This window comes from Ambystoma mexicanum, chromosome 6p (genome assembly GCF_040938575.1).
Source record: "Ambystoma mexicanum isolate Mex_15411 chromosome 6p, UKY_AmexF1_1, whole genome shotgun sequence".
Lineage (NCBI taxonomy): Eukaryota > Metazoa > Chordata > Amphibia > Caudata > Ambystomatidae > Ambystoma > Ambystoma mexicanum.
The window spans coordinates 725892030-725915900 of record NC_090935.1 but is presented as its reverse complement, the minus strand read 5'-3'; the positions used below and the strand labels follow the sequence as shown (position 1 = coordinate 725915900).

The 23871-nt window shown below is 40.2% G+C and overlaps 1 protein-coding gene across 1 annotated transcript in view; it reads left to right on the top strand.

Annotated features, from left to right (window-relative positions):
- Positions 1-1904: 1904 nt before the first annotated feature.
- MEF2C (myocyte enhancer factor 2C) overlaps positions 1905-23871 on the top strand; it is a 597063-nt gene continuing 575096 nt past the window's right edge. The window contains exon 1 of the mRNA XM_069627597.1: positions 1905-2069. The gene's annotated coding sequence lies outside the window, so the exon portion shown is untranslated. The remainder of the gene's footprint in view (positions 2070-23871) is intronic.

Here is a 23871-nt window from a genome sequence, read left to right as displayed (position 1 = left end):
ACTGCCTTCACTTGCATGTTGCTTGAGTTCAGGTTCATATTCGTTGTGAGCAAAGAAGGCATTCCAGTGCGTAAGGTGTATAAATTTCGTTTCATGATGCCTCCGGAAAGCGCAGGTCACAGACACTTGACCAGTAGAGGTAAAACCAAAAGTCTTTGTCACGTCTACCACTGCACAGCACCAAGATCAAATATTTCTAAGCAAATAAATTGGTAAATAGAAAAGGGAAACTAGCGGTTTTTCCCCAGAACTCGCTTTGCTCGCGCCGCCGCGGCGAAGCGGCAAAGCGGGACTTTACAGGACTTCGCCGGTGCACGCGCGCGGTGCGCACGCGAGTCCTCTTATATAGTCACGCCCACAGAGGAGCTACAGAGCCTACAAATAAGTAAACACGGAATTAATATGAGTATACTAAATATAGTCCCTTAGATGCTGGGAGGTGAATCTTCAAAAGTGCTTCACCTTACGGTTATTTGAGTCCGTAATGGTCCATGGAGTAGACGGCGATCCAAAGCAAGCGTCAGTTGCAGGAAAGCAGCACAGAGCAGCGGGCAAAGCGGGACTTTACGGGACTTCGCCGGTGCGATTAAGTAATCAATATCAAATAAAAGAAAGGAGCAAAGTCTCCCTTGGCAGTTCCAGTAAGAACAGTTCTGCATGAGAGCTGGCACAGTGTAAAATAGCGGACATGATGTGTTGCATCCAACTGTGTACTTGCTATCTGTAAATAATATACAGCTTAGCCTACCTTGCACGTGTTGATTAGTGTGTGAGGATGTGTGAGAGTTCATAATTGTGTCTGTGCTGATGTTATATGTGATGACATCATTGATTTGATCAATATGGCCATTGAAGACATGATCATTGATATCAGAGGAGCGTCACTGATGATATGCTTTGGTACGCCATCTGTGCTGTCATTAGTGTTTTTATCTGACTATGCAGTTGTGAAGTCGTAAACAGTGCAGCTGGGATTATGTTAGTGCAGTTACCATTTGTATCTTTTTCAGTCATGTGTTGTAAACATAGATACGTTATTCAGTGTTTTAGCATAGTCTCTTTCTTGGACAGGTAACCTTAAAATGTGTCTAAGGGCCTCATTACGAGGCGGGCGCAAAGGGATACCGGGCACCGATAAGGACACCGGTGCCGGTATCCCTTTGCGCCCTATTCCGAGTTCCCTTAGCGGGTCCCTTCCTTAACACCTGGTTTTACCAGGCGTTATGGACGGGACCCGTTAAGGGGAATCAGGGCCAATTACGGTACCGCAATTTGCGGTACCGTTATTGGTGCCTTCCCCCTTCCCATTGAGCCCTATGGGGGCTCAAATGGGAATGGAGAATGGCTTTTACAATGGGGACTTCCCGGTCCCGCCAAGGTCGGACTCGACCGGTAAGTCCCCATTGAAGGGGACCGGACACGGTCCCGTTATTGGTGGTAGTCAAGGCGCTAATAGCGCCATGACTACAACCAACCTTGGAATGAGGGCCTAAGTGTGTATTGTCATGGAGTTGGAAAGTGATTTAACTCAAAGGGGTATATGCCTTCATTATAAAGCGCCCGAGAGTCCTGCACTGAAGTCATTTTCCGTCCCACGTCTTGCCACAGAAAAATAAAACGTGGAAAATGTGTTGGTACACGATAGGCATTTTTTTTTTTAGATAAGCGATTTCTGGGCAAGTCCACTGATTTGATATTTTCCATTTGAACTTGCAGCATAGTTGTGTGGTACTGTAATTGTGTGTTCTTTTGCCAGCGCTGACAAAGGTCTGGCTGTCAGTGATACCTTTTACAGCTAAATTTAAACTGGAGTGACATGAGCAGGTGCGCTCGGGCCTGCCAGACACTTGTGCTCTGGCATCATAATTCTACGGGTCAACAACTAGCGCAGAAAAACGCCTCTCTCCTCATAGACCGAGGGTGAGATAGCCCGGACAGCGGGTCTCTCTCCAAAGCCAGCTGGTCTGGCTTTATTTTACAGGAATTTTTTTACCTGTCAGAATTTTATCAACATTACTCTCAGCAGGTGCTGTAGGGGAAGAAGACCTTCCTGGAGAAGCAGGGCACTGGTAAGTTCTTTACAGCCATAAACGGAGATAAATGTGTGTTGCCTTTGAAGAGAATGCGCGAGCTGAAGGGCGCTGCTTGCACACGCTGTACAACCCTTGCCAGGAGACAGCACCTTCTCCTCTCAGGGCTAGGTGGGGGGCTCTGGCTGATGTTGTTTTCTGATGTATCTGTGTGGTATTCGCGTGCACTTTTAAATGACAATTTCCCGGTTAAATTCAGGGTGGCGAAAAAATACTATAGTTGAGAGGAATGGAAAGGTTTAGTGTGCATGTTATATCCTGAGTAACAATTAAGCAGCATAAAACACATAATTGTGTGTGTACAATACAAATGGTATTATTATTATTATTATTATTATTATTATTATTATTGTAATTATTATTTTATTTTATTTTTACTACATTGTTTGAGATACTAAAAAAGAAATACTAAACAAAAAATCACGCACTCTTGCCAGTGCATTTTAAATGTGAAAATAATTAATCTGTCAATAGTTTTGGACACAATGTATAAGACAGGCCATATTTTGTATTGGCAATTTCAGTACTTGGTGGATTATGGAAGCATGCCAGAGAGTCGAAAGTGTGTTCTCTTTCCCTTGCACGTGAACCGTATTACATTTGTATTTCTAATTTAGGGTGAAAGTAAATACAAATCTTTAATAGGAAAACAAAATATTGCTTGGATGGGGTTGGAATTGTGTGCGAAAGTAAATGTACCTGTGTGTGCGTGCATCTGTGTGTGCGTGCCTGCGCGCGTGTGTGCGTGTTTAAGTGTGTGTTGTACATCCATACGTGTACACATACCCATTAGAGACTGTTCAATAGCTTGAACTCGGCTATCACCAGACATTATTGGTGCTGTCTATGTGTGCGTGCTTACCAATGCAGAAAACGACCTGGGTAAACATTGTAGTGGAATCTTGGATTTGGTTTCAGTCTATATTTGTGGAACGTATTAAAAAAAGAAACCTTTTTAGAATTAAAATAAAAGAAAACGTATCTCCAGACCGCCATTTGTAATTGCACTGTCATAGCCATAACACCAAACACAATTTGGCATAAAACCATGGCAGCAGACATTGGTAGTGGATTACGATTTGGTTTCCAGATGCTTTTTAGTTTAATTTCCGCCCATGCCTTTGTAACAGCTGTGCTGAACTAGACTCATGCCTTGATGTGTGTGAAGACGAGTCTTCTGTCAAGTGTTGCTTTATAAAACTGTGATCTGCCAAACATCTTGCTTTCTGTTACATGTGTCCAGTACAACAGGAGGCAGAGAACGCATGTCTCTGCATGGAACGTTCTCTTCACTGGTTAGTTCCATTGGCATTTAGGCGAAATTTCTATTACAGGGCGTCAACCGTTAATCCGATGTCCGAGTCTTAGACTTCATGGAACGCATTGTCTATGGTTCTCGATTGCTACCAGGCAAACCTTCTATTCTACGATTATGGTTTATGCATTCAAGATGGCGACCTGTGCATAATCTCTTCACATTTTGGCGGACTTGTGCATATTAATATTATTTTCACGAGAGAATGCACTGAATTGCTCTTTTTGTACATGCCTTTTAGAAGTGTATTTTCACAATGCCTGGGACATAAAATGGCCAATGAAGTAATGCATGCAGACTTTCTCTTGATGGGAGGGGGTTGGGGGAGGGGAGAAAACCAGCTGTAAATAAACGTAGGTGCATAAACAGCCTCAACAGACTCTTACAGGTTTACCTAGCTTGTAGAAGTGATGAGAGGTTGTTGGATGAAACAGGAAGTATCACACTGGGAAATTAGCAAACAAGCTGTGGTTCATATGATGCGTCCACAAAAAGCATACACGGTTGTAGAGCATATAACATGCAATGTGATTTAGTGCCACCAATTACCGTTTCATGGCACATTTGTCCTCTGCAGATCCATCACCAGCAAACGTGCTCTAGCCAAAGCGAAAAGCCTGCAGCCATTCCAAGAATTCACTGTAATCGGGCATGAAGGGTTGGGTCTACATCCATACCCAAAGGCCACTGTGGCCACTGCGTAGTTCATGTGCCTAGGAATGGACCTGGGGAACAGCCTTTGGACATGCCCCTGGCACAGTGACTATACAGACTGTGTTGATGAGCAGGGACTAGAGGTGTCCCAACCAGACCCTATGGCCATGATTCATGGAATTATTTGCGTGTAAAACAGGGATTTACGTGCCATTCTGTACACTAATTCGTATTCATGGAATTGTTCACGCAAAGCACTGTATTCGCAAGTTGTGGCCGGAACTTGCTCGACACGCACACGCAAACAGACAGATCAGCTACCTTTCCGCACTCCCCAGGACATGAATGCACGCACCCTTTAAACAGATCTTGGGGTCCCCTGCAATCAGACCTGCATCTCGGGACCCTGCGCAGGGTCCCCCGTAACTGTTCCCGGCACCCGGACAACCTGCGTATCAAAAATCATAACTCAGTCTAAACTCGGAAACTCTGCGTGTGAACTGCTGTAAACCGTCCATGCAACCCGCTACACTGCTTACCTGCCCCCTTGAGTTGCATCGGAACCCCGATTGAGTACACGCACCCCAAAATCCAACATGCAATCCCACATCCGCACTGAAAATCCTATGTGCAAGTGTACTTACCTGAAGGACTTGCGTGGCCATTTGCAAGCCAAGAGGTTGCGCAATGTAACCCATGAATACGTCTTGTGCAGCGCAATAGTGGACGTGCGAGGAACTGCCAGCAGGCAGTCCATCGCAATGCACACTTTTTTGCAAGTTCCTCCCCATTTTTCGTGCTCCCTTCCAACCCCCCTGCACAAGCCATGCCCACGCTCTGCGTGGAGTCTCGCGCAGACCTCTCAATGGCTCTCACAGACGTGATGAGCCAGTGCAAACTCCACGCAAATCCAGGAAAAGTACCGCGCATTAGATTCCATGAATTGACGAAAAGGTGGATTTGCGTGCAGTTATGCGCACAAGTCCCCTATTTTCCACGCAAATAATTCCATGAATCGGGCCCTTAGCCCTTCGGCCATGCTGCAGGGTCAATAACCCTTCCTGCTAACCCCTCGTCGAATTTTGGTTTCAGTCCATCCATCAATGTTTGTCCTATACTTCGTCAAACATTACCTGGAATGATTTTTAATATATGTATTTTCACCCTGTTGCTTTGTCTGCATTAGACAGATTTTCACAAAACTATTTTTAAAAAATCACAGTGTGCTACATATTGTTGTTAGCAGGTATCATGATGTCTATGGTCCCCAAATTACTTTTTAATTTGATCACATCATACCTGTTGAAAGTGGACTACATGATAGTTTCTCAAAGTTTCATGCCATCGCATTCACAAGGGCCAAAGTGCCAAGCCTTTCAAAACCTAATTTTTCAAGGGTCCAGATTCACTCTAAGTTTGCCAAGGGATGCAAAAGTATGCACAGCGCCATCCCCTAGTTCACAAGCACTGCTTCTTAAGCCTGCAAACTCGTCCGCAAAATGTGTCCGTGTATTTGTTTTCATTTAAGGGGCATATTTTCCCCCTTTGAGGCATGTGTATGCCCTGCCACTGTCTCACACCTGTCAGCACATACTCCAGGCGGCTGCTATATGTTTTCAGAATGTTTTTGTAGTGAAAACCTTGAATACAAGATGACTACGCAGCATAAATTGTTCAGCCTGACATCCACCAATCACTAACAACAAATCAATAGTTTTCTAAGAACACTTTTTTAAAAATACTGCTCGGATTTTCCCCAAAAAGTAACTTTTTCAAGTTGGCACAGAGGACAACTACTAGTCAAAGTGTGACGTACATATCCATACAGCTTTCATTGCGCTATGTGAGAGCAAAAACGTCCATAGAATACCTGATCTTATTTTCTGGCCTCTCCCGATAACGTTGTCACTCCCCCAGACATAAATTCCCAAAACTTGCCTAGGAAAATCCCGAGTGGCTGGATCCGATAATGTTTGATGGACTTTCGTCCTTGGGCATCAAAGACATACGCCTCCCAAACCCACCCTTTTAGTGAAAGTGCATCTTAACCATTGTGCCTCTGTGAGACATAGCTCTGCTTGCATATCTCTATATGTGGTTACGCGATGGAGTGGTTCTGATATACAGTGCACACTGCTTAGCGAGGTGCACCTTTTCAGTGTACACAATATGAACCATCAAATATGTGCACGTTGTCAAAGAATATAGGGGCAGCAGGGCAGCTGTTGCCACTGGGCCCCACTGTGATGACATTGTGATACACTATCGTCACGGCGGAATGCGGGATGCACTGTGCTCTGCACCCCGCTAATTCTCCAGTGCACGCCGTGTCCACCACGAACCGATATGAAGAACATATTGCACATCGATTGAGAATAGTACATGGCTCCATGCATTTCACTCTACTGCCACACATAATGAGATACATAGTTAATCAGTGAGATGGATTTATTTCTGGATAAATAGAAACCTGCACATATCATGTATGTTTTATTTACTAGACAAAAGAGTTTTCGCTCATGGAAGAAGCAAACTATGCTACCATTTTTTAACAAATCTATCACAAATTGTAGCCTGCAGAAGTGATGAGTTTTGGTATGGGTCTGCATTGGTTCCGGTGCAAGGATATCCGCACTGGCCGCGTTATGATTGTACACACCGAACACTGCACGTGGAAAGGCCGAGTGTGAGCATGTGCAGCTGCATCGTAGTAGCACCTCATGTCTACGATTTACTGCATTAAGTGCAGCGCTAAAGGTGCGGCTGGGAGTCCCCTTCAGAACAGTTGCTTAACATTACAATGGCTTACAAATATAGAACACGGGGTAAAGCACGGTCCTGGGGAATAGTCTAGTCATACATGCCGAATGGAGAGGGCTACTTTAAGTGGTATATCTGTGAACATTGGAAATCTGTGCCTGGCCTGCAGGTGAGGAAGTTCCATTACCTCCAGCTGGTCTTACTCCATTAAGGAACTCAAGTTTGCTCATACCTGGAAGGCTTGCTTAGACAAATTGATTTTCAGTTGTTTCCAGATTCCATTTTGAAAATTAAACACATTTTCTAGGTTAGAAAAGTTAATAATTCATTGTTGGAAATCCCAGTTAACCAGTGACACATTGTTTCTTCTGGATCCGGGAGATGACATATGATTTTTGGGATATCCAATGAAAAACTATACAGAAAAATTAGAGTTGCTGCTCTAATACCTATTTCTGATAGGTTTTCATTTTTGAAGCTGGTACTCTATTGTTTTTTACCCAAACAGTTGAACGTCCTTCGAAATATATACATGACAGCGTCCAGGGGAGTTGCTAGGTCTGGAAAAGACCCGGGGCTACGCTGATGTCGGAACTGTTGGGACTCGGGGCTAGCTAGTCTTTTGGCTGTAGCACCTGAGATTCTATCTGGGGCTACAACCAAAAGATCAGGGGCTATAGCCCCCTTAGCCCCCCCTAGCAACGCCCCTGACAGCGTCAGTGATAGCGATGCAGCCGTTATGGTTAAATTGGCTTTCCCATATGAAGAGCAGGTTTTGGGTTGCTAATAACGTTGGTGCCGTTTGTTGAACCTGCCTGCAATTTTGAAAAATAATACAGACCTGACACTGAATGATTTTGCAAAGTTTCATGTGGGTAGTGAAGCATGGGGAAAGTTGTAGGAGGGGCCCAAACGTTTTGAAATCCAGAAAGACTTGAATGGGAAAAATGTTGCTCGTGGCTAAAGCCCAGACAGCTAGACAGAGTTGTACCTAACTGGCGTAAGGAGCGGTGGCCTTATCCCAAATGGGTGCTTTTGCAAATTTGTTGTTAATCTGTCCAGCAGGTATTTTTAGAATGTTCAAAGAATAGGTGCAAAAAAATGTGTGATATCTCCATCCGGGCCGCAGACTCACTTCCTCATTCAGTGTCTGTGGACAACTCCAGGCCAACCAGGAAGGCACGTACCATCCACAAACTGTTTTTGATGTCTGCAGACACCATCTTTCTTCATATGTTGGGCTTGTGTGAAATACCTGTTGTGATTTATTTATTGCATGTTGATAGTGGGTGTTAGTTTGGGTTTTATTGTTATAGATATAGACACATGATGATTGTGGGATATATTGCTCAGTTGTTACGGACAGAAGAGATGATATATTGGATTGACTGATGTCTATGACAAAGGATGATATTTCCAATTGATGTTGGTATTTATACATTCTATCTGAATACTTTTGTAATGGGGCTTCTGGACTATCAGTATGGTATTAGTCAGAGTAAGTGCGGCTGTGAGCATGGCCAGTGGCCAGATTTGGACATGCCTCAAACATTCTAGCCACTAGCTATGGCCAAAGCCATGATCACTCTGTACTGTTCATTTGTTATGGACAGAAGGGATGATTTATTGATGCATTGGGTTGACTGAGTGCTATGACAGCACATGATATATCAAATTGATTTTAGTATATAAAAAAATCAATTTTTTACATTTTTGTAATGGGGCTTCTGGAGTGTGGGTTTAGTAGTAGTCAGAGTAAGCATGGTTTCACCAAACAATCTAGCCACTGGCCAAGGCCACAGCCATGCTTACTGAGACTAGTATCACACATCCTGATCACTTGCTATGGCCACAAAGGATGATATATTAAATTGACTCCGTAGTATAAGAGATGAGGTATCAGATTGATGTTGGTTTTTAAATAATCAATCTGAATACTTTTGTAATGGGGCTTCTACATTGTGGGTATCATGGTAGTCAAACTGACTATTATCACAATGGATCACATATTGGATTGATGTTGGTGTCACTGAGAGTACTATGATGTGCACGTTGTTGCTCCATTCGGAATCGTTTTACTTTATTGTAGGATTGTTATTGTTTCCTGTTAGTTAGACAGTTTTAAAACACTGCTGAACCAACCTGCTACTTGTTTGGATTGTTTAACAGTTTTTTAATTGATTGCAACACTTGGCTGCTACTTGGGACTACATATTCCATCTACCAGTGTGTTTTTTATTTCGTTTCCAGACGCGTGTGGCCTGTGCAGATATAATAGCACATTATTTAACTATGGACTTTGATGTTTCTCAGAAATCCAGCAGAAAATGATAACTGAAAACAATATTACTGGCTCTGTTTGTGGAAACCTCCCTCTCCGAATGATAACCTCTGCCTGGTCTTGAGGGATGGTTCACTGAATTATGATTTATTAGCTAATATGGCCATCACAGCCAGAAAGCTCTTTTCAACCACAGATATGGAACATGCTGTTCAAACAGCAAGAGCAAAAGCTTGATGCTTTTAATAACAACACTCAATCACTTCCTGTTAGACAGGGATTAGTACAGCCTGGGATCTTCTCTTCTATAAAGGAGGCTGAGGGGCAGAATATTGCTCCTGTGCCCCAAGATTTGGCATTCCCTATTGATGTGGGCACTGTGGAGCTTGAGGAGCTGAAGATCTCAATGACTCCTAGACTGAAGCCCTGTGACAACTCCCCTCTTACAAAAGTTGCCCTTTTGAATACTTGCTCATTAGTTTGTCATGTGACTGATTAGCTGATTACTTGATGCAATCCACAGTGGACCTGTTCATAATTACAGAGACTTGGCTCCAGGACTCTTCTACGCATGCCTCTCTTCTTGCCACCCTAGAACGCTACAATCTATTGAGGGTAGATCGACCTGGTTCTAGGGGCTCGGGGTTTGTTCTCATTTTTAAGGAAGGCCAAATAATTAATGCCGCTAATATGTCAACATTGGACTCTTGTCAGTACTTGTTGGTAAAACTAAATGCCGATCCAAGTACCTCCTTGAGTATCTTAATAAGATAGAGGCACCCAGCTAAAACACTAGATTCTGAGGAACAATTAGTAACAGCATTGAGTAAATCTATGAAGTCCTCATCCCGCCTGCTTCTGTTAGGTGATTTTAAACTGTGAGCAAATAATAGCTTAGATGCTGATGCCATCTCACCTATGAATGCCATTGAAGTCCTTGGTACAGAGAGCAATACTCTTGATTGGCTTTTAACAAGGAATGCTATAATTTCTCCTACTGTCGTCTCAGCATGTCCATGGTCAGACCATCACTTACTTTAATTTAATCTTCTTCTCCCAGTTGTCTCACCACCTTCATGCGCCTCCTTTAGGAAACATTAAAAGGCCTGGAATCATAAAAAGTGACCCCCAGACACTCTTGCTGCTTAGGCCATGCCCCAGCTCACTAAAATTGCATCTACTACTCAGCTTGAAGATCTGATGAATCAATTCCAGCAGAGTATTAGCAAAGCTGTTGATGCCTTGGCTCCGTTGCGTTCTAAAATTCCTAAAGACAATGTGAAAAGGAACACATGGTCCAGCAACAAGGTTATTACTTCGAGGAAATGGAAACGTGTACTGGAACGAATGTGGCAGAAAGTTCCATGTCCTGTCACTCTGTCGGCATAGAGGAGTCCAGTTAAGTTGCTCCTAGAAAAACCCCATCCCCGCTGTAATTAGATCAAATAGCCTCTGACAAAGACCAGCCTTTGTTTTCATTTAGGTAAGTATCTGAGAGCAAAGTTTATACCATAAGGAAGCATATGGAACCTATTACCTGCGATGGAGATGTGTGCCCTACTTATATTATTAAGGATTCACTTGTCGATTTATTACTTTGCTGGATTACCAGAATAGTTATTCTATCCTTTACTGAAGCCCAAGTAACTGAATACATCAAGGATGCTTGGATTACTCCACTTCTTAAAACAAGATAACTTGAATCCTGCAATTGTGGCCAACTATAGGCTCATCACGAATGTGTCATTTCTCTTAATATTATTAAATGGGGTTGCTTATTGTCAACTCTATGAGTTTATAGAAACACATAATGTGGTGGGATTGGGAATAACTGGTTTCCGTACGAAGCAGGGGACCAAAACAAGCCTATTGGATTTAAAATCGAAATATTGATAATATTATCGACAAGGGCCACATCACACTTTAATGCTGTTGGATCTCTCTGCTGCATTCGACCTGGTGGATCATGCACAATTGATAGAAATGCTGATAAGAATTGGAAGCTGCCTCCCGGAATGCATCATATGGCTCTCACTCTTACCTACAAATGCTTTGCTGGAAATGCTCTGCACTATCTTTCAGATTACGTTAAAGAGGACCTGCACAGGAGAGCCCTTCAATCTAATAAGGAAAATCTGTTTGTTCAACTATGGTTATCTTAGAAAAAATATGGAGGAGCATGCTTCAATGTGTGGGCCCCAACCCTATAGAATGCCCTTCTGGTCTCCCTCAAAAATAGCTCTTGCATAATTCAGTTTAAGAAAGATGTGAAAACTTACCTGTTTAACAGACGGAATGGATACATGGTATAATCTCTGTTTTTCTTGAGCCAGATCTTATCTTCTTTCTTTTGTTGTATGTCTTGTGATGTTTTTTTGTGTGCTCTGAGGCCTTCGGGTGTGTAGCGCAATATAAATAATAAACTAAAACGAGGGATGATACATTTGATTGACATTGACAAGTAATGGACAGGGGCACAAGGGATCATCGTTGTGTTTCTTTGTTTGTGTGTGGTACATTGTTGTTGTACTAACATATTCTAATCGTTGGGTCATGGGAAAAAAATTCAAGGCAGATTTAAAACCCATTTTGTACATTTACTGTAAGCAACATTTCCATTCTGTTCAACTTTTTCTCAATGTTTTCAGACTGCAATGTTTGTGGAAAGTAAACAGATCTTGGACGGTGATTTTTTGGGCCTTGTTCATTTCTTCTATTTGTTTTGAAAGTGATTGTATAACAGTAGGGGAGAAGAAAGTAGAAAGTACTACATTGGCAGTATGGATGATTAAAGCTCTTAGATACCTTGTGTGTATTCTTAGTGTAAATTATTTAAATCATAATTGTGCTACTTTGTTTATAGTTAGGTACCCATTGTGAACTTCTAACTGCATGTTATTGTACATATGGATTTAAAGTATAATTTAATGACAACATTTTGGTTAAGGATTATTAAGGAGGCATTTTCAGGTTTGCTGGTAACCTTTGTTTTTGAGTAATGGAAGTGTTATTTTATTCCAACCAGCCACTTTTGTGTATTGCATTTGCAGTGTAGTGTCCTTGATAGGTTGTGGCACAAGTGTGGTATATTCGGTCTACTGTGGTGAATGTTTTTCTGCCAAGAGATACTTGGTCATGTGTGAAGTTAGTGAGTTTAAAGTCATTTTTAGTTCCATCTGTGTTGAATCTTAAAAGCACTAATATTGCATATTCAGCATGTGAATCTATGTATATTGTTGAACAAGTATCTTAATTCCAAAATGGGCACATAATGCCATGATTTACGTTTTGGAGAAGCTGTGAAAATGGAATTGTAACACAATGTGGTATAGATACATACACGCATTGTTCATTTGGAACATACACTTCAGAGGCACGGTTGCCGATACTGCAGGTATATTTCCAAGTGTATGAACAATGTGATCTCTCTCTAGTAATTCTAGTAAGTACACTTGAGTTCTTGTGGCTCTTCCTGTGTTTTTATGGGACATTATTTTATGCTGGTTACACTGTAGATAGTGCATGGCATGCATACAAATATATGTATGTACTTACTGAAAATATAATGTGTGCCGTATGTTATGGTCTATCTGGGATATCCCAGGATACCAGGTGCACAATTTACTTCAGAAATGTCTAGGTAACAGTTGTACACCATTTAAGTTTTGATTGGATGATAAAATGTCACAGTGGTGACATTTAGGTTACTGAGATAAGGGTAGAGGCGTTGTATGATGAGCAAAACTATGGTAGAGTGTTAGAATGGATGAATGCTTGTTTGGAAGCGGATTGAGTATATAGCGCATTGTTTAGTTTCGCACATATGTACATTTCAGTATATCAAATTCTCTTTATGTAATAAATATGCTATTGCATAAGATGTAGACTCTGCAGTTTTCTTTTAAATAAACATATTTAGTCCATATAATGAACTAGCTGTCCCCGGCCATGTGTTGCTTTGGCTCATTCTGGTTAAATGGAAAAGAAAGAAAAGAGAAAGCGCACGTTTGTAATATGTTTAATTTCACAAAGCTTGTGGGCCGTTTTTAATGGCTCTGGCGGTTCTCCTAGTTAAGGCAGTTTAATTTTCCTGGCTGCGCAACACATTCCTTCAGTTCCTCCATCATATTTCAGAGCCTTCCAATAAGGACACATTTCAGTCATGGTGCCGATGAGAACATGCCGGCTCAAACTATAATCATCAGCTGGGTTGTACCGGAATGCAAGGCGATTGTAATCGAGTGATTGCTGAGCACGGAGTCGTGTTTGACGCACAATGCTTGTGGGTAGATTTTAATGGCTCTGGCTGTTCTCCAAGTTGAAGCAGTTTAATTTTCCTGGCGGCGCAACACATTCTTTTAGTTTCTCCATCAAATTTCAGAGCCTTCCAATAAGGACACACTTCAGTCATGGTGCCGATGAGAACATGGCGGCTCAAACTATAATCATCAGCTGGGTTGTACCGGAATGCAAGGCGATTGTAATCACGTGATTGCTGAGCATGGAGTCGTGTTTGACGCTGATCTGCTCAGCCACTCTCAGCCTGTCACGTTTGAAGCAGATTTGAAGCTGCAGAACGCGATCGCCGTGCTCGCAACCGTGCATCCTAAAGTCTGGATGCACGTCGGTCAGCTGCTTCCTCGGCATGTATTTGAGCCAGCGTGTGTTGCTTTTACGTCCAACAGATGGCGCTGGTTTGCAGTAAAATGTTTAGTATAGCGTGTGCTGCTTTTACGTCCAACAGATGGCGCTGTTTTTCAGAAAAAGCATGTTTTTACCTGTCAGAGGTGTGACATCTATGTATAGAAGGTATATAAAAATACGCGCCTATTTGAATGCAACATTGTGTCAAAATTTCAAAGCAATTGTTGAAGAACTTTCAGAGATTTAAGGTTTTGAACAAACAAACATTTACATTTTTATTTATATAGATGAGTACTAATGTATCCCACTTGACGTTTTTTTGCTATCTAATGTTTTGGAGACCCCAGTACAGTGAGCTATGGGGTGACCACTCTTTTGTTTGACACTATAGTGTCAGGGTTTTTAGTGGCATTTCCATGAAACACAGGAATTTCTAATAATAGTTGGTCTGAGCCATGTAAGTAAATAATGTCCACAATTGTTGGCAATTGGAATAGCAGATTGATTGCTACATTTGTGTAGCAATTCACTTCGGTTGTGTTCCTAATTCTCAAAGGAATAGAGGTTGGTTGATTTAAATGAACTGTATTTGTTTTTTCTGTTTTAATGCGGATTATAGGGAGATCTGATGTAGTTTCATTATGTTCTATTTGTCTTCTCATTTGGCATGACATTATGTCTGTATGTGTAGTTCTGTGCTATCTAATATCAACACATGTTTTCCAAAGCAGTGCTTTAATTTGGAGAGAATGTCTCAATCAGATTATTTTTTAAGATGTCTTGGCTGTTTGGATTTTCTGTAGCTATAGAGTCAATCTCTTGTTAGGATTTTAATATTCTTTTTCAAAATTAAGCTGGACCAAGGTTGAGCGGGAGAATGTTTTCAGATGTCACTTACTAGGTTGTGCCTGTTACACGATCTGTAGCTGCAACTTCCCAAGACCTGCACTCTATATGTGACAGCATTCTGATACCAAAGTGTTTTATATTTTGTGAAAGAGTTTTATCAGATGCTATATCATCCCAGACGTTTTATAGCTCTGTTTTCTCAGATTTGGTCATATCTTGCAACCACATTTAAACTGATTGCAATGCATTGAATGTCTGTATTGGCATGTTACAAGAGTGCAATTATAGGATTGTAATCATTGATATACTTTGATGTTTCATCTCTTTTAATGTTGTATGTGTTTTGGGGAGATTTGCCTTTCAGACTGTGTCTAAAAGAAGTCATGAAGCTTTTTACTTTACCATTCTTACAAACTGGTCTAGGGAATTCAAAACAACATTTGGTTTAGTATTTCTCTTTGATTCTGTATCAACACCGGCAGCATTTGCCACACATGTGGCCTTGGAAAAGTAAGATTTGTATCCATAGGTCATTATTTATCTATCCTGTAGGGATGTCGCAGGCTTTGTACTTTTCAATAAACTGTAAAACAGTGTCATCACTGTCATGGTCAAATTTGGGAGAATTTTCTGTCCACAAATCATGTGAATATGTGATGCTTTTCTGGATTGATATTCTTTTCTCCAACAGAAGTGTTGTACGTCACCAAGCTGAGAACATATTGTATTAAAGATAAAGTATGGCATGGGAATAAAAGAATGGTGAAAGTATCTCGAAACATTTACAGGAATCAGACAAAAGAGTTCTCCTGTGCTTTCAATGTCTATTCCTTCTTTATTTTGGTTTGCAGCGCACAGGACGTCAAGTATGCCATCCCATTCATATTCTTAGTATGACAAACAATTTTGGGAGAGTCTAGGTTCCTTAGAATGCAGCAAATGCCAGCATGGCATTGGAGCCATTATTCTTATGTGTCACACGTTTTTGCTAAGAGATTTGTAATACTTGACTTCAACACTTTCTTTTCTAATTTGCTAGCTGAAATGTTTGTAAAGTGGGTTCCAGTTATATGTGTATGCAACTCCACAACATAAAATTGCTAGTTCACTTGCAAACAAAATATAGAAAATGTATTCAATATTTTGGCGGAATCTTGGATTTTCAGAATACATTCTGAGAGAACAATATTTTGATGCACTGTTTCTTTGGGGTCTTTCATCGTTCCTTCTTCCTTTTCTTGTAAGGAAGAATAGTGGAAAAAAAACATGCTTCCAAACTTTTTTCCCTTATAGTCCCTTTGGCTTGACACATTTTATGATTTTCTAAAGCATGGCCCATGGTGTCTCTGCAATGTGGTGGGTGAATTGTGTACTAATCAAGAATGTAGTCTGTAGAGCTAGGGACAAATATGTCCAAACCGACCAGTCTGTGGTGCAGCTTTTTATTTATTTATTTATTTATTTATTTATTTATTTATTTGACATTTGTAAGGCACTTATACATCAGCAAATTATGTTTCAAAGCACCCACAGGGCAAAGAAAAGGGAACATGGGAAACTGAAGACATGGAATATACAAAATACAAAAAACAGCGGTCCTACTACGCATTGTGAACGTTTGGATTGTGCAAGTGCAGAGAACAGAAAGGACAGGGAAAGTGGTAAGTGCTAGAGGGTCCACAGAGTGGTTAAGTGACAGGGAGACAGTTGCAAGGCAACAGGTAAGTGCAAGAGCCGTTAGTAAGGCAGCAGGAAAGTGCCAGGCATTGACCACTGGATGGAAAAAAGGGATTGCCAGCCCATGAGATAGGTGTAGGCCTGTGAGGTAGCACAGGCCACAAAGTGCCTGAATGCAAGTGCATGGGGCGTGAGTATGCTGTGGGTGATAGGACAGAAGGCCAGGACCCAGAAGGACACATAAGGGCCCAGGCCACTAATCTCAGCTACTGTGGGATTTAGCACAGGAGGGGGAGAGGGAAGGAGGAGGAGAAGAGGAATTCTTGAGTTGCTTGTGGAACTTGAGGAGATTCAGCTTGAGACGAAGGGAAAGGGGGAGGCTGTTTAAGAGGAGGGAGCCAGCCAAAGAGGGAGCAGCTGCCTGCTCTCTGCTTAGAGAATCCCTTGACAAGCAGAGCGTTGTAGCAAGGGGATTGGAGGGATCTGGAAGGAGAGTATCTAGTGAAAGCAAGTTGCAGATAGCGTGGTCCAACATATCTTCATATATTTCTGTAGTTTCCTGTAAATTGTCTTCTATGATTATATCTTTGTTTTGTTTGAGATATTCGAGGGTTTAAGTCAATTAGTTGTTACCAAACTTTGTATATTGCGTTGGAACAGCATTAACTAGTACAATTAAAGACTGATGTACTGGTCGGCCTGCTCTCAGTGTTTCAATGTTTTCTTGGACATTGAATGGTTAATATGCTACCTTGCCACAAATGCCTTTCAATAATTCAGATGGAAGGAATTTGGAAGTCTTGGGCAGTAGTTATATTATGGCCTGGAATGGTTGTACTTTTCAAATGATAATACTCTCATATAGAATAAGTTGCTGTACAGCATTTTGAAGTTGAAATATTTCTAAGTTAATATTAGTAGCTCAAGATAGCATTAGGTTATCATCAAGCCTATTATTGCAGTTGATGCAAAGTATTAATGGGTCAGTTATGGGTTTTAGGTACAAGGCCAATGGGAACCAGCGTACTTCCTCTTTGTCTTTAATTTTGTATGACATATCTACATTGTATTTTGCTTGCAGAAAGTTTTGTGACAACAGAAACTGGAATTTCAGCAGAGGTGGTTTGAAACATTATTTGGTTTTTGATTGTGTTCAAAAGAAAGGTAGTAGTTGAACTTTGTTGGTTGGTACTTTATAAGTTAGTTGTAGTTTGTAATTTTGCTTCAGATACAAAATATTTACTTTGTATGTGTTCTACTTGTCGCAGCACTTCTTGTGCTATTCCAGATAGAAGACTGTCATTGAGTTTTTGTAATTCTAGAGTGGGACTTTTAGCACAGTATATTTCTGCACATTGTAGAAGGGTATGTTGCAAACATTTTTATGGAAGGCACTTTTAGAAGATGCTCCAGAAATGCAGCCTACTGATGGTCCTCTAAATCCAGTGTGAATGTGCAATGGACAGTAGCCCAAGTTTTATAACATTTTGAATCTACTTCCTCTTTCATTTTAATGTATTTCTTGAGAAATTGTCATAAACATTTGAACAACTGTTGACGCACATTGCATAGTAAGATGCACACCCATGTGTAGACTGGATAAACTGGTTGAACTTGAGGAAGATTTTGTTGAAGATTTTTTAATTAAGGTTTCTTTCATCATAATGGTATCTCCAACAATTCAAAGCCTCTTCCGTGTGTATTTATGGTAATTGGATTTGCTTGCTGTTGGCTGTTTGTGTCTTCATTTATTTATGGTTCTTTGCTACTTGTGTGACATCAGTCACCTGCACAGTAGTTGCAAAAGTTACCTATGTCGACATTGCACATATTTTAAAGTTTTGTTTATAGTTTTTAAATTTATTTTATTAATGAGTTGATGGGTTCATTCGGTTTAAAGCTAATGTAAATCATTTTATTTTTAGTTTGAATGTGTTGCCAATGAGTGCTTCAAGTTCCACTTTTCATTTGTAATTTTGAAGTGAGGAACGTGACTTTTGAGATGTTAGTATGAGATTGCTCAGGACTCTACAACAGAATATTTTTTGTCAAATAGATTTTTTAATGTTTTATTATGACTACATTGACATTGAAATATATAGTTCCCATAGCTCCATTTTTGGTTGGGTGTTCATTTTCTGTTGACATTGTTTTAGGTGGTACTTGATTACTTTTCGTTTTTAATGCAGGAACACTAGTGGTAACTGTAGTACTTTGCAAGAAAAGAGTTACTTGCTCTCTGGCTTTTATGTTTGCTGTACATTATTTTAGCGGAGGGCACGTACATCACTTTCCCTGTCTGCCCAATATATATTTTGTTTTCTATCTACTGAGTTGAGTTATAGTACGCATTTTCTGTATCTGTTGGAGAAACTAAAGTTTTGATTGTTGGTATTTAGGAAGAGATTAGTATTGACTACTGTTATGAGGAGGAAGGATGTGTGGGTAATGATAGGGATTAACATTGGATAGTGGAATGTGGAACAGGCATGTTGAACAGGGATGTTGAGATAATCATATGGATTACTATTGAGAAGTTTCACACGGAAGATGAGTGTAGAGGTAATTATATTGTTTTGGCGGGCGTGTAATATACGGTCACATAGAATAAGAGACTGCTTGGGTGCCAATTGTATTTTGTCTCAATCTTTAGTCTCAAAGGTAGACTTGAATTCCCAGCACGTTGGCTGCCGTGTGTATGTCTCGGCGTAACTCCCGACCGAGAATGCTGATCTCTTATTCTATGTGACATGTATTACACAATGCGCTAAAACGGCTAATCCTATTGTTCACAGTACTAATGATACAATTGTGAACCTAGGGTCACTTTAACAGAGTAAATGCTAATACAAATGATGCAGATGACGTCAGATTGATGAAATACCCACCAGTATATACAAACAGTTGGCAGATATATTACCATACAGAACTACCTAATACTGGGATTCCTTCCCCCTCCATCAAGTCATCATCCGCTTACATGTAGTGGAGAGATTAAGAGGCTCACCCATCCTATCAAGAGACAACTCACAGTGGGCAGTTGTTTTTCCGTCCTGATGAAGGTTGGCTAAAATATCGAGGCAAGGCAATCACTGCCTATGAACTACAACCGAAGCACGTGTAGACAAGTAACCCCCTGTAATAACACAGAGGGTCACATCTTAAAAAAACACGAGAGTGTTGGACTTTATTTTTCAAAAACTGGTGTTTATATTTGGGGACAACCACTACCCATTTTCAAAATAGGTGATAATATGAAGATGGTATGCATACGTTAGGTATGAATGATGTATGATAGGAAAAGTTGTATATAGATTGAGCCTTTGTAATACATGTAAGAATTATTGGCAAGTATTCATTGCTTATGTTATGTGAAGTATTCATTGCTTATGTTATGTAAAATAAATACTATATTTTGCTAAGACTTTGGAAACATGAATTACATTCCTGTCACCCCTATTCTATTGGTCCACATCCTGCTTTTTGTGTATTTATACTTACCTGGAGGACCGTAGATAATATCCAGACACCCTTATATCTATCAGGTTGAACAGAATACGGCAGGGCACCAAGTGCTTCATTTCTTGTATGCATACTGAAAACAGGAAGACTGTTTGAATCATAGGAGATTCCTTGCTTTATTGGTTGGATATGTATGCAAAGAAGCTTGGTATCACACACATTCTTTGCTTTGAAAATGTGGAGGTGTTATGGTATGGAGTTTATGGTATGAAGTGGAATCAACTGTTACCTATGTGTCAAGACATGGTTCATTTGAAATATCCACAAATGATTAGAATACATTGCAGAGGTACTAGTTTAGGATTTGTTACTGGAATATCTTTACTGTTTGCAATGGATAATACAAACAGACCACAGACCGTGGACACAGTTCCTCTTTGTTTTGGACCAATGCAACCTAGTGTCGGGCTGCCACACACTCCCCTGCACCTCACTATTAACCCTAAACAAGTTACACACACAGAAACAACTAGGTGTGCTCCTGTATAACTTTTTCCATAGGTTGGAATGAAAAATCCATTTACAAGTCTTATGAATCTTTTTACACAAACCCTGTTTATTTTTCCACTAATTGCTTTGTCCAAAATTTGAAAAAGGCTGGTGGAATGTGAATAAAGCTGGCTGTTCATTTCTTTGAGATTGGAAATAGCATCTTTTGAAAATCAGAATATTCAACATGATGCAGTAAATATTTTTAGAAAGGATGGATTAAATCTTTCAAATCTTGGAAATCAGCACTTGCTGTGCAATATTTAGAATGCAGTGAATATTTTTTGTGAAAGAAATGCCATTATGAAAACACCAGTATATAATGAAAAATTATAAACCGAAACATTGTTTGTGTATTTGTTGACAACAAACTCTTACAACAACAAAAAGACTGTTTTAAGACCCAACAGTAAAGAGTTAAAAAAGGAGTTGTGTTGATACAGGTTCCATTCTCAGCTTCCATTTTTATTGTTTAGTCCGCTGACATATTTGCGTCTCTGTGGGCAAAATGGGGGGAATACGCAGCAGGTTACAGTATTTCCGCATGACCTGTTATATTTCTTTCATAGAGTTTTTGATTTATCATTTTCTTTTGTTTTTTTTGGCAGGGAAGAGAGATGGAGAGCAAGGGGGTGGGAACTGACCACCAAAAAATAGGGCTGGAGGGAGATTGGAAGTGTTAGGGCATTGCTGATGAAACTTAAGGAGGGGGACATTCTTATCATGTGCCTTCACTGCCACCACAAATTAGTGCATCACAATAAATAGAGAGGACAGTTATCCTCTGAATGTAGGGGCCATCTGCCTCATGTATATATTAGGATGTGTCAGGAGGAATTCTCCATCCAACTTAGATGGTATGAGTGTGGGCAGTAATGGAAGAGGATGATGACGTTGAGGAGGTGCATTGAGGCCTGGAAAGGGAATTATCTTTCTGAAGATGGTTGTATTAAATGTGTGAGTGTGAAGGCACACAAAGGTGGTTCCAAAAGAATACTGCCTCTTTTGGACATGACTGAGTGTGAGTCACACTCAGTGAAATGCACACAGGCAGCCTGAGCTTTCTGCACTCCTCCAACAGTGTTAAATAACTGCCGCACCCATGACTCCTTCCATCCCCTGGATGTCTCAGGTACTTCCTCTACATCATAATTTCCCTCCTGTTCCTCTTCTAACATGCTTGCTGCAGTGCCCCTGTTCCTTCCTCCAGTTCCTCCAGGTGGTGGTGGTGGCTCCTGAGAGGAATGAATTGCCTTGACTGAAGCCATGTGTGCTATGTGGCCAGCTCCCAAGTGTTGTCTCTCCTGCTTTGAGTCAGACTGAGAATTACTATTCAAAAGGTGTGGATCCCCCTGAAAGTGCTGTCTCCAGTCGCTTTTCCCTGACCAGAGATTTCATAGGCATGAAAAAGGCCCAAAAAATGTGTAAAGTGCAGGGAACAGCAAGGAATGGTAGCAGAAGTCATGGAAGGGTAAAGATTTACTTAAGAGTTGATAAGGGCAGAGCAAAATTGGTTTTAAAATGTCCTTGAAGCACGGACATCAACCATTGACACGTCATCATGCTGTACACACGCGATTATGTTATGATATCTGCAGCCATCAGTTACCACGTCATGTCGGTCCTGAATGTCAATGTGCACAAGTGACATCAGCCGGCTGTTTCAGTGCTACCACAACTCCACGTTGACATAAGCAAACTTATGTCAAACACGTTGACATAAGCAAAAGGTGTACTATGATGCCGCAAACATTGGTTGCTGTTCACAAACATCATCTTGCATGATTGATGTCAGCTGGGCACATCAGCACAACCGTGGCTCTGCGTAGACGTTTGCAAACTAAATAAAAGTGTGTCAAGAGGGTGTGAACATCAAAGTGCTCAAGTGACCTCAACCACGGATGTTGGAACTTGCTCACAATCACGCCCGGTTCTGCACAAGTGTTAGCTAACAGTCGACATTGCAATACGAATACGAGTGATAGAATTTTGAGTGTTTGAAAACTGTTTCTTACATTTTGACTTTAAGATTATTGTTTTTGATGTGATGTGATGTGATTAATAGTGAATTTAAATATGTGAATTTTTATATACTTTGAATTTATATTTCTCACATGTTTTGTTTTCAGTCATACCCATGGGTATGTGGTCCGAGGACAGCAAATTGTGGTTTTAAAAAAAATATAAAATAATTCCATACATTTAAGGTGCAAACAATCAAGATAGGAAAGGAGACCAAGAGTGGGAAACAAAATGTGAGGAATTGGGAAGGGGTATATGTACATGATTGGGGGAAGAAGGGGTTGAAGTGTCCTCATAGCGTACATCACTAAAATCCTTTAGAATTGATTGAAATTGTTGTTTTGGGCATGGTCACAGGGACAAGTAGCACAATGAAAATCAATATTTTGAATGACATTTTTTTTTACATAACTAAGTTGATTTTTAATTTAAATAGAATTGAGACACATTGGATGTGGTGATTTTCTAAATGTTCACATTTCTTTTCAATATTTGATGATACTGGATTCTCTTCTTTTTCATGTGAATATTTTTCTTCATTGTCCTGCTCTTTTTCTTGCTCTTCTAAATTGTGAAGCATACAATACACATAATACATTAAATGTAATAGTGTATGTGTATGTAGGAGAACTGGATTATCACATGATGAAATACAAAATTGTTTCAATTTTCAGGTTTTTCCTCTTCATTGATACCATCTCTCTGGAAATAGAATTTAAACCATTCTAGACTGCTTGGCATTTCTGTTACAAAATATATTATTCATATATAGCTATAGATAATGTTCACACACTTAGTACAATTACATATTACATGTTTATAAATAAAATGAACCAGTACTATTTAAATACTGAAGTTTTGAAATTGTTTTTCTCAGTTGTATAAATATTGTGCTTCAGTGCCTGTCAGGTGTTGAAGTGAATTGTGTACACAGGGTGTACAGTTTACTTCAATGTATTGTACAATCCATAATATTGTGTTTTAATTTTAAAAACAATATTTCCAAGCTTAAAAGATTGGTAAAGGATGTTATATTTAAGAATGTGTGCATTGTTTTGGTTGTGAAAACACTTTGTTAGAGGGACGCTATGGCTAAATTCCTCTAAAATAACTATACTATTCATTAAAAAATTGTTGTTAGGGAGGTGATATGGTTGCAAGGCAAATTCAAAAAACAAAGAAATTCCCCAGTTATGCTAATCTAATGAACCATAGCTCGTGCCCTGCCATGCCCTACTCACAAATGGCATCATGTATGACATCATTGATGACATCTAATATAACATTACCAATCTATAATTATAATAATAATAATTTCTATTTCTTATATAGCACTGCACATCCATGTGTCTCAGAGCGGTGATTACAACAATCCTAATGGAAAGTCCTTACAAGTGGTTCTGTTTAGGGTATTCATACCAACATATCAAGGGTGATACATAGTCTTCTCATGAGCTACTCCACGTATGACAGAATGTATGTATTCAAACAAATACTCTACTGAACTTCTGTTAATAGTATAGCAATATAAAATTATTCTTAACATAAGCAATGGCTGCATTATGGAC